The sequence below is a fragment of the Panthera pardus genome, unplaced genomic scaffold (genome assembly GCF_024362965.1).
Source record: "Panthera pardus isolate Hobbes unplaced genomic scaffold, ASM2436296v1 HiC_scaffold_10, whole genome shotgun sequence".
Lineage (NCBI taxonomy): Eukaryota > Metazoa > Chordata > Mammalia > Carnivora > Felidae > Panthera > Panthera pardus.
In genome coordinates this window covers 81,305,088-81,326,232 of record NW_026526655.1, presented here as the reverse complement: position 1 = coordinate 81,326,232, position 21,145 = coordinate 81,305,088, and the positions used below count along the sequence as shown (strand labels likewise).

The window sequence follows — 21,145 nt, the reverse complement described above, 5'->3', positions numbered from 1 at the left end:
TAATTGATGAAGTTATGCAGAAGCTATACCCTGTTCACAGAGCAGTCTGTCAGAGTTAGACTCCGCATCCCCAGCAATTTGACAAACACTGGCAGCTAACTCACCTTGCTTTTGAAATTTTGTTTTCCTTTAAACTTGAGAAATGCCTTTAATGCTTTCCTCCCGATACTGATACATAGGAGACCTGATCTTCTAAGCCGAACGACCGTTTTATGAGGTCCTGGAAGCCTGTTGGTGGTGTACGTTCTTCTTTCTCAACAAAAGGTGTGTCCCTACACTTCCTCCAGCCAGTAGGTCTGGTCAATAAATCCATCAAAGGCCAGGCCAGTCTGGACAAAGCAGGCTTCACACCTTCCCCAGTGGGATGAAAGGCAGCGCTTTAGAGCTCAGTGGGATGGAAATTACTTTCCTTCTCCAGCTCTAGAATAAAAGTGTACATCTATCCGTTTTCATTCTTGTCTGGCTCTACAGTGGGCAGGAGGTTACTTACTGTTTCTTCATTAGCCAGTTGGTAAATACCCAAGGTTGGAGGTCAGGAAAGAGCATTCTGGCTGTGCCCACTGAAGTCAGACTCCTCCACTAGTGGCAGGCAAAAGAGAGAAGTACGTGCTGGGGGGCCTGCTTCCCTTTCCCACAGTTATGCTTAAGTGCCATCGTTCAGGAATAATTGAATGGGAGGTTTGTGCCTCCGGTTACGAGGCCGGGGATCAGAGACCCTTACTTTATCCTGACACAATTACAGCTCTGCGACAGGGATTAGAAAGCTCTGCAATTATGCAGATGAGTTACAAAGGCCCCAGGAGAGATTTCACCAAGTCCACCATCTGAATGACTGTCGGTGAGCTGATGGTGCCGATGACCACATTGTGTTGTGAGGTCTACAGCTTTTGTGTAGAATTGCTCATGAAGCACAGAGAGCTGTGTCCCATATTTTAAGGAGATTTTCTATTTCTGACAAGGGTGATGAAAAACAAAACAAAACAGGCTTTATTGCTCAGATCAGCATATAGGCCACAGACATGATTCTCTTCCCTGGATTTCCAACCGGGTGTGTTTCTGTTTGCCACGTTGGTGAGTCCTGGAAAGGTGAGTTGGATTTGTTTTTTTTGTTGTTGTTGTTTTTTAAGTGGGCGTTCTGAATATGGAAGAGTTAATCAGTTCACAGAGAGCTGTTAATTCATAACTCACAGCCTCTTTCACCACTAATGTCATCGGAAGCGAAGTCATAGTCCCCTTGGGATCCACCCTGAAATGGCCCCGCGAGGGAAAAGGCTCATCTGGCAATGGCCGGTGTGTATGCCATCTGTGTGTGCTTGGGTTTTCCTCAGTTTACAGTCCGTAGCATGGTTCCTTTAGGGGTTCTTCTAGTTAGCTGAGATAATTCACAAAGCTGGCAAGAAATAGTTGAACCTAAGTTAAAACGGAGAGAGCTGTATCTTCAGGAGACCTTTTCTACCAAATTCTATCACCTTTATTTATTTTTCCTGACAAGGAGAACAGGAGAGGACACACCAGAATTGTAGTCCGTCCCTTTGTACCTGGCAAGAAGGTGGATTCTGGTCTGCCTAACTTTTCTCTGGGAAGATTTAATCAGCATTTGCTGTCAAAGAAGACAAATGTTCTAGCTTTGGTGAAGACACTTTGTCTGTCTTGATAAACACTGTTAAGGTGACGTTAGGCCCTGTGTGAGAAAGTGAGGGGAATACTTTTTTATGATTAGAATACAAAAAGACAGATTTACAAGGGGCTCTGCCAGGCCTTCTCCCTCTAAACTTCCTGATTCAGCGGGCAGCGCGGTCTCCGGTACGGCGTTATGTGCTGTTGTACAAGTGAAACCAGCGGGTTTAATGATTCTCTGCTTCTGGGTCATAATTCTTCAGAAACAGTGAAAATTCCAAACCTGCAGCACTTCTTTATCTTCTCTTTCTCAAGGTGGCTTTTTTTTTTGGGTGGTGCTGGTGGGTTGGTTGGTTTTTTGTTGTAGTATGGGGTGGGGGGGGGTCGACCTTAGATGGTCTTCAAAAGGGGACTAAAGTGAGGGAAAAGGAGAAGTAAGCAAATATTGAAAAATGAATGAGTTGGAGAAGAGTGTTGAGCAGACCCTTTTCTGACTAGAAGCACCTTATGTTTCATTTGTTGGTGGGAGGCTTCCCACTGAAACCAGCTCCTGCTGCTTGGGCCCAGCCTGGCCATGTGTTTCCCCATGGCGGCCCTTGGCTGCCTGGGCTGGCCCGCTTAGGGCATTGGGGACCGGCTCTGCTGCAGGCACATGAACGGGCCTGGAGGGAAGCCTGGGTGTCAAAGGCTGTGAAATGATTTTGTTTTCTGAGTTCTCAGTGGCCCCAATTCTTCTCCCTCACCCCCAGCTTGACTGAGGTAAAATCGGCAAATGTAATTGTCTATAAAATTGACAAAATTGTGTGAAGCTGTACAACGTGAGGATCTGATACATATACGTATGCATTGTGAAACGATTACCACAATTCCGTCAGTTAACACCTCCATCTTGACCTCACAGGGTTGCACCCCCCCCTTTTTTTTTTTTTTGGCAAAAACGCTTAAAATTTCCTCTTAGCAAATTTTAAATATGCAATACAGCATTATCAACTATGGTCATCATGCTCCACGTCACAGTGCCAAAACTTATTTCTCTTAGAAGTTTTTTTTGTTTTTGTTTTTGTTTTTTTATACTGCATGTCTGTTGGCGTAAGTCTTTTTAAATTTTCTTTTTTTTCAACTTTTTTATTTATTGTTGGGACAGAGAGAGACAGAGCATGAACGGGGGAGGGGCAGAGAGAGAGGGAGACACAGAACCGGAAACAGGCTCCAGGCTCCGAGCCATCAGCCCAGAGCCTGACGCGGGGCTCGAACTCACGGACCGCGAGATCGTGACCTGGCTGAAGTTGGACGCTTAACCGACTGCGCCACCCAGGCGCCCCATGATTTTGACTTTTTTCAATTCTACCTATAAGTGATGGCATACAGGATTTGTCTCTCTGTTTCTGGCTTATTTCGCTTAGTATAATGCACCTCCACTTTCATTCATGTTGTCACAAATATCAGGGGTTCCTTTTTTATGGGTGAATAATATTCCATACGTATATGCCAAGGAAATGAATACCATACTTTCTTTAATTCATTCATCCATTGATGGGCACTTTGGGTGTTTCCAGATCTTGGCTGTGGTGAAGAATGCTGCAGTAAACATGGGAGTACAGATATCTCTTTGAGATCATGATTTCATTTCTTTTGAATATATTCCTAGAAGTAGGATTGCTGGATCATATGGGAGTTCCATTTAATTTTTTGAGGAACCTTCATACTGTTTTCCATAGTGGCTGAGCCAATTTATATTCCCACCAACAGTGGACAAGGTTCTCCTTTCTCCACATCCTCACCAATACTTGTGTCTTGTCTTTTTTGATGACAGCCATTCTGACAGGTGTGAGGTGATATGTCATTACAGTTTGACTTGTATTTCCCTAATGATCCAATTTTTTAATTGTATTATTTGGTGTTTCGCTATTGAGTTGTATGAGTTCTGTATTTTGGATATTAATCCCTTAGGAGACATTGCTTTCTGAGTGTTTTTTCCCATGCTGCAGGTTGGGAGGTTGCCTTTTCATTTTGTTGACTGAAGTTTCTTTGCTATACAAAAATGTCCCTCGGGTGGTCTTCCTTGCCCTGTGACCTTGAACAAAGCCCTTCTAGGGCCTATCTCTGCTTCTTCCTCTGTTTGGGGTGACATTAGACTAGATCCGTGGCTTTTCAGATGTTTTAATCTATGCAACCTTTCACGCATATGAAATGTTGTAATCTAGTCTAATAAATGCAGTTTTACAAAATCTGACCTATTCTCATTTAAGTGTAGGTGAGGGACCCAGAGTTCCCCCTACCCCGCTCAAATCCCCTTAATCTGTGAGAACTCCAGCCGTCCTGTGGGGTTACCTCCATTCCAATTTGATAACAGGCTGACAAAATGCAGAAAGTCGCATTAATGCAAGGCCTAAAAAAAGCGGGTGATTTTACCTTTGTCAAACCTGAAGACAGTGTATTTTACAAATTTTAAGTCAACCAACCTAAAATGGCTTAATCCATCATAAACTTGAAAGCACCAATCATTCTTCTCTTTTATATACCCTGTTGCTTGTAACCAGAGTATTTTTAGCTTTGCTGTTGTTCAGTGATGTGCAAATGAACGTGGGCGATGAATTCTGTGAAGTATACCCACGTCAACATTTCACGATGCTAGCCCTTCCCCCACCCCCGCCTGGATTCCAGAAACCCAGACTCTTTGCCGCACCCCCCCCCCAACCCTGTACTATACAAAAAGTATATCAACTTTCTCAACCTCTGCATTGATCATGTCAGTCTCCCCGCCAAAATAACTGCATTGTTTGAAAGACCAAAACTCAGCTCATGATACCAACTTTCTGAAAGATCCATGATTATTTAATTTCCTCTCAAACCCTATTCCCCACTTCGTTTTAATATACATTCTATTTTGGTAAGTCATTATTTCCCCCAGTCTCTGCCTCCAAACCTGTGGTCATGCTCTTTGCCCATCTCTGTCTGTCTTGTTTTCCCCATAAAGACCCTTCATCCTTTCTGTTGCCTATAACTCACCCTTCTGGTCCTTCCATGCTCCGTCTTCTCCCTCCCATGGTACTCAGCAAGGTGGCAGCATGGTGTGGCAGCAAAACCACACAACAGGGAGACCACACTAGAACTACAATCCTGGAATTCTCCCACTTATTCGCAAGATGTCCTTGGCCAACCCCCTTGACCTCTTTGGGTCTCAGTTACCTCATCTGTAAAATGGGGTTAATATCTCCTTTGCCTACCTCACCATGCAGTTGTAACAATCAAAAAAAGAATTATAGGTGAATGCACTTTATCTAATTAGGGACTCTTCATTTTTCATTTTTGTTCTTAAATAATAGTAGGGTATTATTATTATTATTATTTTTAATAGTAGGGTATTATTATTCCTTACTGTCTCCTCCTATAGCACTTGACCCTGTACTCACTGCAGTCATTTCATGTGTGATATCTAGTCTGGCCAGTTCTTTAGGTCAAAGATTTTTCTTAAACTTAAAATTTAATTCCAGTGCAACTTTACAGTGGTTATCACAGTGCTGATCACATATTAGGTAGTTCGTGTGGATTTGTTAAATGGAAAATATTGGAGGTCAAAATTCCAAGAGCCAATCATTTTTGGGTGCTGGCAGAAGAGGTCACTTAATTATCAGAGGATACTTGAAATTCTGGCATCCTCCCAAAACAAGACTGAAATTCTAAGGATTTAAAATGGGTGTGGAAGATCTTAGAAGCAGAGTACATAAGTTATCTGGGTGAGATACTCTTTTGAAGATTAACTGAAGGTAGAACTCTGTTCTGGGACCAGTCATAATGAGGCTGGCAGTCAGTCCTTAGTCAGCATAGCCTTTTAAAAACTTGGCATGCTTGGGACGCCTGGGTGGCTCAGTCAGTTGAGCGTCTGACTTCGGCTCAGGTCGTGATCTCACAGTTTGTGGGTTTGAGCCCCGCGTCGGACTCTGTTCTGACAGTTCGGAGCCTGGAGCCTGCTTTGGATTCTGTGTCTCCCCCTCTCTCTGCCCCTCCCCTGCTCATGCTCTGTCTGTCTCTGTCTCAAAAATAAAACATTTAAAAAAAAAAAAAAAAACAACTCTGCATGCTCACAACGAATAAGGAGAAATTTCCAGTGAGTGAGGATGCCACCTGGGCTGTCAGAACTGCACCAGGATTCACTGAGGAGGCTGTGTCTCCGAAATAGAAGAGTGAGTGCTGTTAGTGTCTTAGTAAGTGGAGGGCGAATACTTCTTCATGGAAGTGAAAATTACTTCACTTTGAATCATCAGGGAAGATACCTTTTTTTTTTTTTAAATAACTGGAATAACTTCAGGAAGATAAGGTGAATTTCAGGAGATAAGGTATAAACTCTCAGGGGGCAGGAGAATGCAGGATACCTTTCACTACACTGGAGATTTAATTTGAAGTGGGTAAGCTGGTGATCAGTAAAACTTGATTTCCCTGCCTCCAAACTTGACTTAGTGTGTACCTGATGCTTCTGGAAGAAATGAACTTGTTGGCTGGTGAAATTTCTTTTTGTTTCTTTTTTGAATGTTTATTCATTTTTGAGAGAGAGCAAGAGACAGAGCGTGAGTGCAGGAGGCGCAGACACAGAATCAGAAGCAGGCTCCAGGCTCTGAGCTGTCAGCACACAGCCCGGCGTGGGGCTCGAACCCATGAACCATGAGATCATGACCTGAGCTGAAGTTGGGTTCTTAACTGACTGAAAAACCCGGGTGCCCCTGGCAGGTGAAATTTCTGAGCCAAGAATTGGGGACATGGGAGCTATTAAGTGTTGGAAATCCTCAAAGTACCAGGCTATCCAATCCCTAGTTTAGGATATGGAAACAGAGCATCAACATAATAGGCTGCAAACCTAAGTGCACCCTTTCATTTATTCTGGGGATATCTGTGGAAAGTCTCACCCAGGCTGCTTTTTTTTTTTTTTTTTTTTTTTTTAAGAGGAAACATTTTTCCTGAGGCATTTCCTCTACCTGGCCAAACTAAATGTGTTAGATCTGTTCTTTTCAGATTTGCTTATTTCTGGCATCCTCCCTGCGTGGTTTCAGCATAAATAATATGCTTCCCTACCTACTACAAGCTATAGGAATCACTAGCATTTTAGAAAAGTGATGGTGGTAGAGTTAGTAACACTCTATAATCCATTGTTTCCATAGCAACTGGTGCATGTTTGCTGTTTGTACACGGACTGCCTTCATCACTCTATTCAAACCACTTTAGAGCATGGACCATGTCTTAAATTTTTATTTCTGGTTCCTCATATGGTGCACAGTAGGTGTTCAAGAATGCTTATTAAATGCATAAAAAAATAAAATGAAATAAAAATGACTAAAATGAATTTTAAATGTGTATATATTTTTGTCTGCAGATACGTGTATATATATATGTATGAATTTTCCATTTTAAAAGTTTATTTGATGACTACTTTCTCAGCTAAGAAAAACCTCCAAAATAAATGTGGATTGATTAAGTCAAAACATAACACTTCTAATCCAATACTCAACATAATTACCCACATGAAAGGAAGCCAGATAAGTGAGGAATACATTATGTGACCATGATGCAGCTGCAGAACATTGCCACATTTTCTTAGATTTGTCCTGCAGGCCCAGTGAACCCAGGCCTAAAGGAATTCTTATGACAGCTCTCCCAACTGTCCTTCATGAGCTACCATTGCCAAAAGCTATAGAAAGTTAAGCAAAAAGCCTAAGCAGGGGTAGCAATATTTAAATATACAACCACCTAGTAGCCCTCATTTAGCTATTAGATTCCTGCGGTTCTGGAATTTTCCTTGAAGGATTTCATAGCCAAATCAAGCTCATTGGAATATTGATTATTCTTGCCACTGCTTTCTCCTCACGGAAGCTCCTGATTTGATGTCAGTTTGATACTTCTGTATATCAACCTCTATCTCTTATATAGACTTGAACCTTTAACTGTTTGGGGTTAATGGTCAGAAATCAGATGTTGCTGTAAAGTATGTCCTGAGAACTGGCCATGTCTTCTCTACATTCTAAGTGTAGTATATAACGTGCATATCCCCTGTGCAAGTTTTTTTTTCCCCCTTGTTAAATCCATTGTCTCATAAAATGCTCCTTAAAATGTGCCTTTCACATCTCCTTTCTTCATTTCACAATAGTCAGCAAACATTTGGAGCCCTGCTCTGTGCCAAGCCCATTGCTGGAGATGAAAGACTAGACTAGGCCTGCCTTCAGGGAGCTTGAATTTGGTAAGAGAGGGAGATAGGACCCCTTCCCTTTGTGCCCACGTTCTTCTCCCCATTGAAGAATCTGACCACCTGGTCCAAATGGCTGCATGGGCTTGTGTGGCATTGAGGGATTAGCCAAGTGTTTTTCGGTAGACCAATTAAACGAAATCACTGAGAAGAATAATTAGGGTCCAAAGCCCCAAACTTAATCTCATATTAACCTGGAAAAATAGCAGCAGTGATTGCCATCTGCTGACATGCCACCCACAGACAGACAGTGAATGTTCTAGGCCAGCCAGGCCTCCCATGAGCAGGACCAGGAAAGTACCCCTGATTAGAGCAATTAGAGCAGCTCCCTGGGCCGGTTCTTAATTTGCTTAATCACACTCACTTCACTGGACTCTGCCTTGGGCTTAGGGAGTTTTAGGGGAAGAAAAAAATGCAAGGTTTGGGGAAAGAGAAAGGAAACAATTTGAGAGAGAGAATTCAAATTCTCCTCTCTAGTCAGTTTAGGGTTGGCAGAAAAGGAGAATGACATCAATGACAAGGTGTAAATACGAGGAAGCTGATTTGGCAAATGGGTCCTTTGAGTCTTCTTTGGGTGAGAATCATTGAGATCACAAAAGGAAGCAGCTGGTAAGTTCTGGAAACTTTTGTGTTAGCCCAGAATCTGAATAATGCACTAAGTGGAGTGGAGTGCATATATTTAAATATTTATGTATAATTGGCTGTTATTTCTTAGCCTGCTCTGCCATGGTCCCATGACTTGATACCCTTGCTTTTAAATGATCGTTTTCTAGATGCTAGAAAGGCATTGTACAGAAAAAGAGAAGAATCCTAGCATACCAAACAGGGAAAATGCAGAAGGAGACCAATTTCAAACCAGAAATCCATCATAGCAAGCTGTCTTTGAGAAGTTTTGAAAGTACTCTAGGGTGGGGACCGAAATGGAGGCGTTTGGAATTGGAGCCCAATTTAAATTCTATCTATGACTTACTTTGTAGTCTTGAGCAAGTTACTTATCCTCTCTTTAAACTTTAAATTCATTGTCAAGTGGGGAGGACAACAGTGCCCACCTTACAGGGATGTTGTAAGAACTAAATGAACTAATGGTGTTATAGGTACCTGACACCCATAGCCTTCAACAGATGTCAGCTTGGAAAAGGAAGTCATCCTGCAGGGGGACACATGGAGAAAACCAGCCAGTCGCTGGAAAATCGGCTCTCTGAGAGAAGGAACTTTATTTTAAGCACTGATGCAATGGCTGTGAACCAAGGTGCTCCATAAATATTGACTGAATAACTAAATAAATGTAGTAAGTCCATTTAGAGTGTTTAAGTTAGGTTATTGATGAAATTAATGTGCATTTTAAATAACTATAAGGAAATAATGGGTGAAAATTTCAAGTGTGGCAAAGGTGTACTTTTGAAACTTTTAGCCAGGAAAATGTTCCTTCTCCCTTTGCCCATCAGGGACACAGAGTTTGATTCCATTTTTTTCCCTAAGACCAAATGATTTGGGGAGCGTTTTTGTAACATTCTAGATGGTCTCTTCCTAGGTGCGGATTCCCAGTTCTTTTGCTGTCCTGTTTGGATTGTGTAGGAGTGAGAGAAGCACACATTTAAACTACTGATGATAAATACTCTTCTTCCATTTGCTTCCAGAGTGTGACAATTTAGTATCCCCTTGTGATGGAGGGCAGAGGCTCAGAGGTGCAATACCTCTCTCTCATATGTAAGTAGGCCCCACTTGGGGGGTCTCTTCTGAACCAACAAGCCATGGGCTACTTGGTTCTGCCCTTATCTGTGGGCAGTGTCTTCCTCTGGTCCCTGGGGTTTCAAGCTTTTGCACAGAGGGAGGGGAAAGGGATTGGCATTCTCCACCTAACCCTAGCCTGAAGTCATTTCTTACACCAGACGTGATGAACAAATACTACCTTTGGAGGAAGGTATACAAATTTGCCAAAGAAAGGAATGCAGTTCTGGGACCTCCTAGCTACAGGATTATGTAAATCATTCGACACTAGTAAAGCTTAAGTTATGAAAGTAATTTCCATTTGTAGTGCAGCTAATTAGTCTAAGGAAATGGTGGCAGGGGGTGTGTTCTATAACTTCTCAGGAGGTAGCCCTGGCTCTAAAGAGAGAGTTTCAAACTCGCCTCTAAGATGTTACAGGTGGATAGCTAATATTTGAGTTCGTAAGTTCATACTATCTTCCAGACATTATTCTAAGTGTTTGAGACATATTAAGTCACTCACTTGAGGTCATTATTGTTTATCTCCTTTTTACAATGAGGAAACTGAGGCACAAGGAGGTTAAGTGACTTGTCCAATGCTTGCACTAACTTTTAACGCTTGATTACGTGTAAGGAAATGGAAATCCTGAGAAATAGACCAGGTATAGAAAAATATTTAGCTTGTCACTCAGCCAAAGAGCAGGAATCTGCCCCTTGCTTTAGGTGCACAAGGAACCATTGCTTCCTTTCCTATGGAAGCGAGTCATAGCCCCCTCTTACCATGAAGACTTGATGCTAGGGACTGAAAGAAAGGGTTCCCAGGCTGCTGCCTCTTTTCTACTTGAAAGCCTGAAATCTGGAATCTCAGAACCTCTAACGGAGTCATGGGGATGAGCTATTTCTAATATTTCAAGGAACCTAACAGAAATTGTTCACTTACGGGCAGCCAAACAACCTGGACTAATAAGTATATAAAAACATTTTGTTTTGCGTTTGTCAAAATTATATATCATGTTAATAATTTAGTTATCTTGTGTGGGTCAGATACTTTTCATGGCAATTGTATGTTTTTAATCTTAAAGATGGGTAACTATCTTCTACATATGGTTTAGCTAAATCATTCTAAACATGGAATCTAGGGTCTAGAGTAGGGGCAAAATAGAAATGGACTTTGGAGATGGAAACATTAGCCCCTATTGGACTATTGTGCAGAAGATGTGTTGCTTATACTCAACAACCACAACATACTCAAATGGATAGCATGTTTCTCTTCTGCAGGAAGGCAGTGCTTTCTACATGTTTATCTATCTTACCTATTTTTTTCTGTTCTTACAGATCACTGTGACTGTGTTCTTACTAAGGTCTCGGGGAGACTTTACTGATGAAATCTGTAAAATGTAATCAGGTTGGTGAATTCTCTGATGTCCACATCCCTACCATCACATGATACACTTCAAAGCCAAATAAAAAATGCTATTTTGTGTCATCTCATCTTTGGCTTTTCCAAGCCCCTGGTCCAGTAGAACTATTGAGCTTTAACTAGATGGTAGGTACTCAATCATAAACTATAGAGCCAAAAGAATTCTTTGTTTGAATTTAAATTTTGAGTCTTTTATGATTTATGTGGGTAAAAAAACCAAACCAATAAAATGGGGTGTACTCTGAGAAGTCTTCTTCCTACTTTTGCCCCCTCTTACTATTTTTTTAATGTTTATTTATTTTAGACAGCTCGAGTGGGGGAGGGACAGAGAGGGAGACAGAGGATCTGAAGCAGGCTCTGCACTTGCAGAGCCCGATGTGGGTCTCAAACCCATGAACCGTGAGATCATGACCCAAGCCGAAGGTGGGCACTTAACTGACTGAACCACCCAGGCACCCCTTATACTATTTTTTACCCTGTTCCTTCACCTACAGTTCATCGCTCCTATTAGTTTCCTGTATATTGTTACTGAGTGTATTTATGCATATATAAGTAAATGCATATGGTAATTCTTTAAGTTTATTTATCTATTTTTGAGAGAGAGAGAGCGTGCACGCGCAAGGGCGAGCACATGAGCAGGGGAGGGGCAGAGAGAAACGGAGACAGAGAATCCCAAGCAGGATCCATGCTGTCAGCACAGAGGCTGACGTGGGGCTCAACCTCATAAACCCATGAGATCATGACCTGGGCTGAGATCAAGAGTCTGATGCTTAACGAACTGAGCCACGCAGGCACCCCCATATAGTAATTTTTATTGTTTTCTCTCTAACACACAAAAATAACGTGATATTCATATCTCTATATCTTTCTCCATTCAGATATATATGTATATATAATCTGTATCCTAGGGCTTTTTCACAGCATCATACAGGGAACGTCTTTGCTGTGTTCTATTCCGTTGTGTATGTAGAGTTTTAGACACGCACACACACACACACACACACACACACACACACACATACACACTCTTTTTGATGGACACAGATTGTTTCCAATCCTTTGCTATTATAGTGCTGCTATGACTCTGATGACAGTGTATCATTGTGCATGTGTACAAGCCATCTTTTGAAGAAATTCCAAGAAGTGAGATTTTGGGTAAAGGGTAAATACATTTAAAAGTTTAATAATGTTACCAAATTGTTTCTAAGGGGTCATCTTTCCACAATCAATGTATGCAAATAACTGGTTTCCCATGGTCTCCTTAAAACACAGAATTAGAATACATTTTTATATGAGACTAGTCAAAATCTGAAAGTTTAAAGTATACTTTTGGTTCTCATTTCTCCTATTTGAAAAGATGCTTAACTTTTCTCCTGGTGTTTAAAGACCATTTTGTTTATTTTTCTATGAAAAGGCTGTTAATGTTCTTTGCTTATTTTTCTGTTAGGTTGCTGATAATTTTCTTATTGATTTCTAGTAGCTCTTTCCATATTAGCGAGATTATCCATTGTTTTGTCTGTGACATAAGTTGAAAAAAAATTTTTTCCAGGTTGTTACTTGTTTCTCGATTCATACTATCTTTTGGTCACACATAACTTATTTAATGTAATTGAATGTATCAAACTTTAATTTTATACTTTCTGAGTTTTGAATTACAAATGGAAAGGCCTTTCCCCCCTCCAAGGAAGTCACTCATATTTTGTTCTGGTACCTTAAGAAAATTTTATTATGGAAAATTTTAAGCACATTAGAGAAATTAGGATAATAACAGATAATAACAGATCCCCATGTGTATTTGAGTGTATTTCTGGATTTGCTGTTCCATTTGTCTAACTACTCATGTGCAAATACTATGCTGTTTTAATTACTATAGCAATAGAGAATGTTTTAATGTCTATCCAGAGTAGTTATTCCCTAAATGAAATAGTCATCTACTCCAAGTCATGCTCTATAAAAATGGGAGAAAATTATAGTTGGTAACCCAACCTCCTCAGGTCAGGGATAGACTTGATTTAGAAGTTGACAAGGAATGGGAATTGTGCAAGTGAAGGCGGTCCCCAAGGAGAGTAGTACTATTAACACACTATAGGAAGGTAAATAGTAATTACATAAGAGCATGAAACTCAGGGCAGGTCCTCAGCTAGAAGGTGGGACGAGGAAGAGGAACCCATGGAGGAAAAAGGACATGGTTCTCGTGGTTGAAGCTTGCTTTGCCCTTTTAAATAGCCAATCCTGGTTCTCTTTGGCAAAGTCGGAAGGCTGATAATAGAGAAGGTGGAAATATTTGCTGTATTCGTGCTCCGGGGAACTGATCAGAGACTTGAAATCTGTCGCACAGCAACAGCCCGGGTGAAGTGTGGCAAGGAGCCCATGCTGTCATTCTGCTCTGGGCAGTTCACAGGTCTGGACTCTGCGGGCAGTCTGTGCATAGACTTGTGTCTCTGTGGGTGCAAGGGTGAACCCCCCCCCCCTTCCCCACCCCCCATGCATATCTCAGGAAGGGCAGTGAAGATGATACTTCTCAGCCTTCTTTCCAGGAGACAGTACTAAATCTACCTAACAAGATGTATGGGGAAGATTAATTAGTTTTCGATGGGAAAGTTCTTTGACAATCAGTCATGTGGTATATAGTGTGCTAATTTGAGTCTGCACAGCCATGACTTGGGGTAGCAGCCTGCTGCCCAAACCCTGACACTAGAGGGTAAGTGGAAATCGGTCTGCCTCAGCGTCAAGGATATGGACTTTGCAAATTGAATGAATGTGTGAAGTCAACCTTAGTCAAGCATTTATTCAACACCTATTAGCTGTCTGCCCTGTGCGAACAGTATGAGGCAGTCATAGTGGGTGCTGTGTGCATTGGGGGGGGGGGGTTACCAAGGAGTGATAAACCTGAAATGCAGGCACTGTACTTACTGCTAGAGTGGTTATTACCCACAGTGGCGAACAAAAACCCAGAACTGCAACTCTGGACTAGAAATAATCTGCCACCAATAGTGTGAGCTCAGCATCAATTACAGTGGGCTCCATGTTCCGGTGTACTGAGTAGTAAGTAGGGTCATGGGTGCTTACTCAGTTCTTCACTTTTCAGGTGCTATCCTTACCACATCCCTAAGCTAGTCTTCCCCTTAAGATGCTTTCAGTGAAGGGAGTCTTTGGATCCACTAACAAAAGGGAACTAGAAAAGACTCCCTTTTTTGGCCTTTTTGACTTTGTTGTTGCATGCCACTGTTTTAAAATCTACATTCAAGGTGTGCTTTAAGTACAAGGTAAAAGGGACTATTTTAGGCATTATCACAGAACACTTTCTCTGCCAGTAAGGAGTTTTATGGTCTGGAAATTGGTACAGAATATGGATGAGATCTCCGTGTACATTTTGAGCTGAACTTTTCCTCCACCCTCTTTCAGTTGTCCTTGAGTTGAGGGTAGGAGGGAATGGAAGAGAAGGAGGGGGAAAGAAAATTAAGAAAGGTGGGTATGAGTAACCTTGGGAGGTGAAGTAAAGGGCTTTTCTGGGCAAATGAGGCTACCAGGAACATTATTCAAGTAGGAAGGTTTGGTACCACAGAAAATGAGAGGTTACCAGATGCCTAACCAAAGGGGGCATTTCAAGAAAACATAGTCACGTAAAAATTAGTGTTGTTTCTCAAAATGTAAGATCTTAGGAAGGAGACTATAGGGCAAAGCACCATTACATTAATATGGGATTCCAGTTTATAGTGGATTTATTATACTCAAGTACACTTACATTTCTGTGTAGATATTTACAGGTGCTACAATGCAATAGGAGGTACTATACTGAAACCTGAATGTACTAAGGCTTCAGTGGGCTTCAGTACTGTGTCCATAACAACGTGTGTTCTTTTTTCTCAGCTTCTTGATTGAAGTTCAAGAATTTTGCCTATCCTCTGCTTACTTATTTTTTAAATTTTTAAAAAAATTCATTTCTGAGAGCCTGCATACACACACTTGAGCAGAGGAGGGGCAGAGAGAAAGAATCCCGAGGAGGCTCTGGGCTAACAGCTCCAGGCTTGAGCCCGCAAACCATGAGAACATGACCTGGGCTGAACTCAAGAGGAGGACGCTTAACGGACTGAGCCACACAAGTGCCCCTATCCCTCTGTTTGTTTAATGATATTCTTCAGTGATGGTAGGAGCAGAAAAAGCTGAATTTTGATGGGTTTGTGATATTTGCATGAGATTGTAACATATTCTTCAGCTAGATTTATCTATTTAATATTCCCATTTTCTTTCGAAAGCCTTTGTTCTTACCTCGATTGGTTTATAGCATAAATTCAATTGTTGCTTTACTATAAGCCAACAGTAATATTCGCTCTTATGTTCTCCTAGTAAAGCAGTACTGTTTATTCACTACAGCTGTTCCTACTATAAGTCTGCTATAACAATAAGCCATGATACTTTGGTCCAAAGTGACTCTTGGTATTTTAAGACTAGATTCAAGGCTCAGTCAGACACCAGGCAGGCAGATGGCACATTCAAGGGTATATTCAGTCTGGTGAATTGATAGGAGGTTATTTATAATGGTATGGCTAGCTTTGGGAAAACCAGCAGGAGATAGTACCAGACGCCAGAGTTAGCAACAGAGAAGAGTTATTTCTGTTATGTAGGCTTATAGGACAAGGAGAGAGAATGGCTGTCAGAACCCAGGAGAAGGTAGCTCTGGAGTTGGCCACCTGACAGGAACTGAGGGATGTGATAATAACCAGGCAGGGAGTGAGTCAGGGAACAGGTACCCCAGTCTCAGTCTCTTCCCATTCTCCAACCTCCCAGTTTCTGCCATTAGCCAAACCAAATTAGAAGCCCATGGGGAAAAAAAAAAAACTGTGAGTGGTCTTCATAACTTGGCTTCCCAAGGCACAGAGCAGCATGGAGAGGGATGGAGGTTGGGTCTCAAGGGGCAAAAGGTGAAACCCGGCAGGGTTCACTTCCCTTCCATCCTGTGAGGATAGCTTGGGAAGATGGTCATAGCATTTTTAAAGCCTGACATAGTGTGTGTTGAACAACATGTAAATAGACTAGGTTGTAGTTGGGTAGACCTTCAGTTGCTGAAAATAGAGTTCTTACAATCTCCACATGGTTAACCTAAAATCTACACAAACAATTGAAATGGAAGTTCTATTGGTAGAGAAAATGAAAACTTTTTAAAAAGTTTTTAATGTTTATTTCTGAGAGAGCACTAGTGGGGGGGGGGGTGCGGTGCAGAGAGAGAGACACAGAATCTGAAACCTGCTCCAGGCTGAGCTGTCAGCACAGAACCCAACGTGCAGCTCAGACTCATGAACCGTGAGATCATGACCTGAACTGAAGTCGGACGCTTAACCCACTGAGCCACCCAGACACCGCTTTTTTTTCTTTTTTCAATTTATTTTTATTGGTAATGCCTACAGTTGTGTGAGACCTTTAGAAACTTTTAGCTTATTTACAAGTAAGGACTAAAACTTGTTGTGCCCAACCCAGTGCTAAGCAAGAAAGGATATGGTCTTATGTGCCCAGACAAACCCAAGCTTTTTTCAGAGTAGAGTCTAACCCATGGTCTGGAACAGACACGGTAAGGTTAAATGAATGAGAAATATTGGAACTAGGCCTTTAAAGAGGAGTTGTCAGTATGGGTAAGGATGCATGTGAGAGCACAGAACTTGTTGCTTTTTAAAGCAGACTTTGTAAGAACCATTGCATCTTATGTAAGCACAAAGAATACAGATTTATCAGAAAACAGACAAATGAAATGCTCAACTTAGGCCCATTGTGCCACGTGTGTTCTAGGGTAGTTTTCCTAAAATTGTTCTTTAGGGGAATTTTACAAACTTCTCTCATATATGCTCAGACAATCATAGAATTTGATAGCTGTAAAACGTGTATTGAATTTCAGTGTTGAGTAGGTGTTGCATGATCTTAATATTTTCCAGTGTGTCATCCATAGAAGAACCAACCTTAAATTTCTACTTTTAGCTTCCAACTGATTTAATAATTTGACAAAAACAGCAATGGGTAGGGACTTATTTCTTTTCCTTCAATTTTCATGACTTTCTGCAAAACAGATATTTAATATCTCTATTTTACTGAGAGGGAAACAGTCTCAGAGAAATAGAGGGGTTTGTTAGAGTAGATCAAACAAGTGACAGAATCAGAACTTGCACCCAGGCCTGCGTGCCTACAAAGGCCATTCTTCCCCCATTATACTAGACAGCATTTACACTTGACTTTATCCTTGTGGGATTATGAACCACTGCTTAAATGCAGTTTTTCTTGTTGCAATTAAAACACTATTTAATGCACATAATTTTTCAGTTTCCTCTGGGAATATGAAATTATGCACATATATATCTTTATATATGTACATTTCCTTCTGCTCCAAGCGGTAATAGTGACAATTTATAGAGCAAGTGACATGCTGTAACTTTGTTATATATGCAGAATGCAGAAATTTTTTATTAGGATTGCTTTTATAAGCTTGTCAGCTTCCAGAGAGTTCTTTGAATAATCTGTCCTGAATTTTGTGACTGTGCAAAAGTCAGCATGATAGTCTTTTGCCAAAGCACATAGTTTATTGTTGTTTTTTTAAATGCCCTCCTGTTTTCAGAATGAAACCCACGAACATGTCCTTTACTTGTGTGATATATTTTTAGCTGTAGAATCGAGAATAAAGTTGAGCTAGTGGGAGCTCTATAAACAATGGTCAGTGACATTAAGCCCTAGCACAGAAGAAAGATGACAAGCCAAATGTATAGTAACAATTCTATATCCTGAAGATCTCCCAACTGAAAGATAACAATATGGGTCCTGGAAACAGCTGACATGATTGGCAATACAGTCTTTTATACAGAGTTCTAGGGACACTTTTACAACCTGGCACATAATTAGCACTTAAACAGTCAAGTCATTCAATAAAATAGATCTATGTTTGTGTAGAAGCACATACGTACATGTATGTATGTGGGTGTGCATATATGCATGCACACATATCCAAATGAATTTATTGCCGAAGATTTCTGTTTTGGTATAGACATTCTCTTATGTTAGAATTTATACAGAGAGGTTCAAATGAGAAGGACATCTGTATGAACGCTTTATTTTTATGGTCCCTTTTTTATGTCAGCTGAGACTAAATGAAGTCAAAAGTCCTAGCCATCGCCTGTATGCTGACCCTGAAAGCTAAATTTTCTCAGTTGAGTTGTGTATGCCACATATTAGAGAATGCATGCTCGGCATGAAACATTCCTCCACTCAACAAATGTAGAATAATGGATTCTTAGCCAGCTGTTGGACATTCCAGCCTAGATTTCTATTATGAGAGCTTTGATTGGTTATTAAAAGAAATGGGTTCGGCAAAGCAAGCAAGGATATGGAACATAAAAACAATGTCTTCCATGCCCAGCCTTTGTTGCTGCTTGGTTTATGTCTATGTAGTTCTGCCAGTGGAATTGCTCGTTAACAGTACCAAACACCTGTGCGCCCACAGCTTTCCTGCAGAACTTCAGTCCACTTGTATCTTTCTCTCAAATTTAAAGACCCCCTGCTTCCATGGAAAAGAAAATAATCTCTCTCATTTGCCTCCCTGATAGCAGAAATACCTCTATAGAATTAATATATGCCCTTGGCTTTTTTTTTTTTTTTTTTTTTTTTTAAGAAATGGCCAATTGAAGGATGCCTCTGCAGCTCTTTGAAACAAATTTCAGGCATTATCCATATGTTGTTTGGTGCTCTCTGTATAACACATAGTGCCCATTAGTTTGAGAATTAAATACCAGGAAGAGTTTCCTTTTATCAAATAATGAGAATATGTGTCCCATATGCATCTCCCTTAACGCCTGAAAGGTACAAAGTGAAATGTAATGCACAGCAGAGGAACACCATACATGGAAGTTTAGTGGTTCAGATCTTTCCTCTCTCAGGGTTTTTACTCTGTATTTTGAGAACCTTAACGTCGAAATGACTTGGCATAACCCTCCTAAAAATCATTTGTGGGTACAAACTGGGCAACAATTATTTCACCTATGTGAAGGATACTCTCAAATTTAATCAGTTAGCATATATTTATTAGGTTCCTACCATTTGTCTAAATAGTTCAATAAAACATGGCAAACCCATCTGGATTCTTTTTAAAAGGAGTACATTTTCCAATTCCCAATCATCTAAGCTTTTTAATCTTGTTCATGTGGAGTTCTTAACCTTCTCCTCTAGTGTCATCAAAGCCTTCTCAAAAAAGATGTAAACTTGTGTCTTTGACAAAAATGCAGCTGAAAAGCTATTACTTGGGAAGGGTTTTTTTAGTTTTTTTTTCTTAACATTTGAATCACATTTAGAAAGTTGCCTTTAAAATTGATTAGACTATTTTCTACCCATTGAACACTTATTGCCCCGTATTAACTCATGATTAGCTTTAAGGTTGATTTCCATAATAACAATATTTTAATGTTAGCACTGTTTTTAGATATTATTTTGTCAGGTTGTATATAGTAGAAAAAACCATCTTTAGCACTACAAAATGTACAGCCTTATGCTTAGAAATGAAATATTCATTTCTGTGAAGTTTTGATCCTACGATGAGATTTTTAAAGTTATCCTTGTAAACATTATAGCAGGGATCTGAAATATGGGAATACTGTATTACATATGACTTTTTATGGTATAACTGGAATTCTTCATTAATATCCTTCCATAGAAATCATAAAATCCTAGAAGGGGAAGGAACCTTGTCCGTCATTCATTCCAACTTTTCATTTGGTTGCAAGACAGATAATTCCTGAATCCCGTTTAGAAATTAGTGCATAGAACTCAACACTATTTACCAGATTTGGTCCAGCTAGTATGGAATGGAGCTGGACAGTTATATCTCTTGATCTTATCTCTGTTCTCCTGCTAATGATATCTGAAGAACTGGGAAGGAAGATACATGAGGGGAAGCAGACACTTAACATTTCTTTAATGCCATCTAAGTGAAAGGTACTTTATGTAATTATACCCAATCCCCACAACAGCTTAAGAAATTTATCTACATGGCTCTAAGCCTCACTTATCTTATTGACAAATGGGGTTATGTGGCTAGTAAATGTAGAAACAATTTGTAATTTTCATAAGAAATTGAAGATGACACTAAGAAATGAAAAGACATTCCATGCTCATGGATTGGAAGAACAAATATTGTTAAAATGTCTGTACTACCCAAAACAATGTACACATTGAATACAATCCTATCAAAATATCTATCAAAATCCTATCAAAATACCATCAGCATTTTTCACAGAGCTAGAAAAGACAATCCTAAAATTTGTGTGGAAGCACAGAAGACCCCAAATAACCAAAGCAACCTTGAAAAAGAAAAGCAAACTGGAGGCATCACAGTTGAGACTTTAAGTTATAATACAAAGCTGTAATAATCAAAGCGGTATGGTACTGGTGTAAAAATAGAAACATAGATCAATGGAACTGAATAGAAAACCCAGAAATGAGCCCACAACTATATGGTCAATTAATCTATGGCAAATCAGGAAAGAATATCCAATGGGAAAAAGAGTCTCTTCAGCAAATGGTGTTGGGAAAACTGGACCATGTTCTTACACTATACACAAAAATAAGTTCAAAATGGATTAACGACCTAAATGTGAGACCTGAAAGCATAAAAATACTAAATGAGAACACAGGCAACTTCTTTGACATCAGCTGTAGCACCTTCTTTCTAGATGTGTCTCCTGAGGCAAGGAAAACAAAAGCAAACTTCAAAAAAAAAAAAAAAAGCATCAAAATAAAAAGCTTCTGCACAGTGAAGGGAACAGTCAACAAAACTAGAAGGCAGCCTGTGGAATGGGAGAAGATATTTGCAAATGACATATCTGATAAAGGGTTAGTATCCAAAATCTATAAAGAATTTATAAAACTCAACACCCAAAAACAAATAATCCAGCTTAAAAATGGACCAAAGACATGAGTAGACATTTTTTTCAAAGAAGACTATACAGATGGCCAACAGACACATGGAAAGATGCTCACTGTCACTCAGCATTAGGAAAATGCAAGTCAAAACTACAATGAGGTATCACCTCACGCCTATTATAATGGCTAAAATCCACAATAGAAGAAACAAGTATTGGCAAGGATGTGGAGAAAGGAGAACCTTCTTGCACTGTTGGTGTGCGTGCAAACTGGTACAGCCA

The 21,145-nt window shown here is 40.3% G+C and overlaps 1 protein-coding gene across 7 annotated transcripts in view; it reads left to right on the top strand.

Moving 5' to 3' along the window:
- LYPD6B (LY6/PLAUR domain containing 6B) overlaps nt 1-21,145 on the top strand; it is a 178,405-nt gene that overhangs the window by 138,101 nt on the left and 19,159 nt on the right. For 2 of the 7 annotated variants that reach the window (XM_019455731.2, XM_019455742.2), the window contains one exon: nt 10,892-10,961. The exons of 2 other annotated variants lie outside the window; for them this stretch is intronic. The gene's annotated coding sequence lies outside the window, so the exon portion shown is untranslated. Of the gene's footprint in view, nt 1-828; nt 1,087-8,434; nt 8,459-9,532; nt 9,557-10,891; nt 10,962-21,145 lie in introns of those variants that run through there. 3 more of the 7 variants (XM_019455747.2, XM_019455766.2, XM_019455757.2) reach the window with 3 other exon arrangements.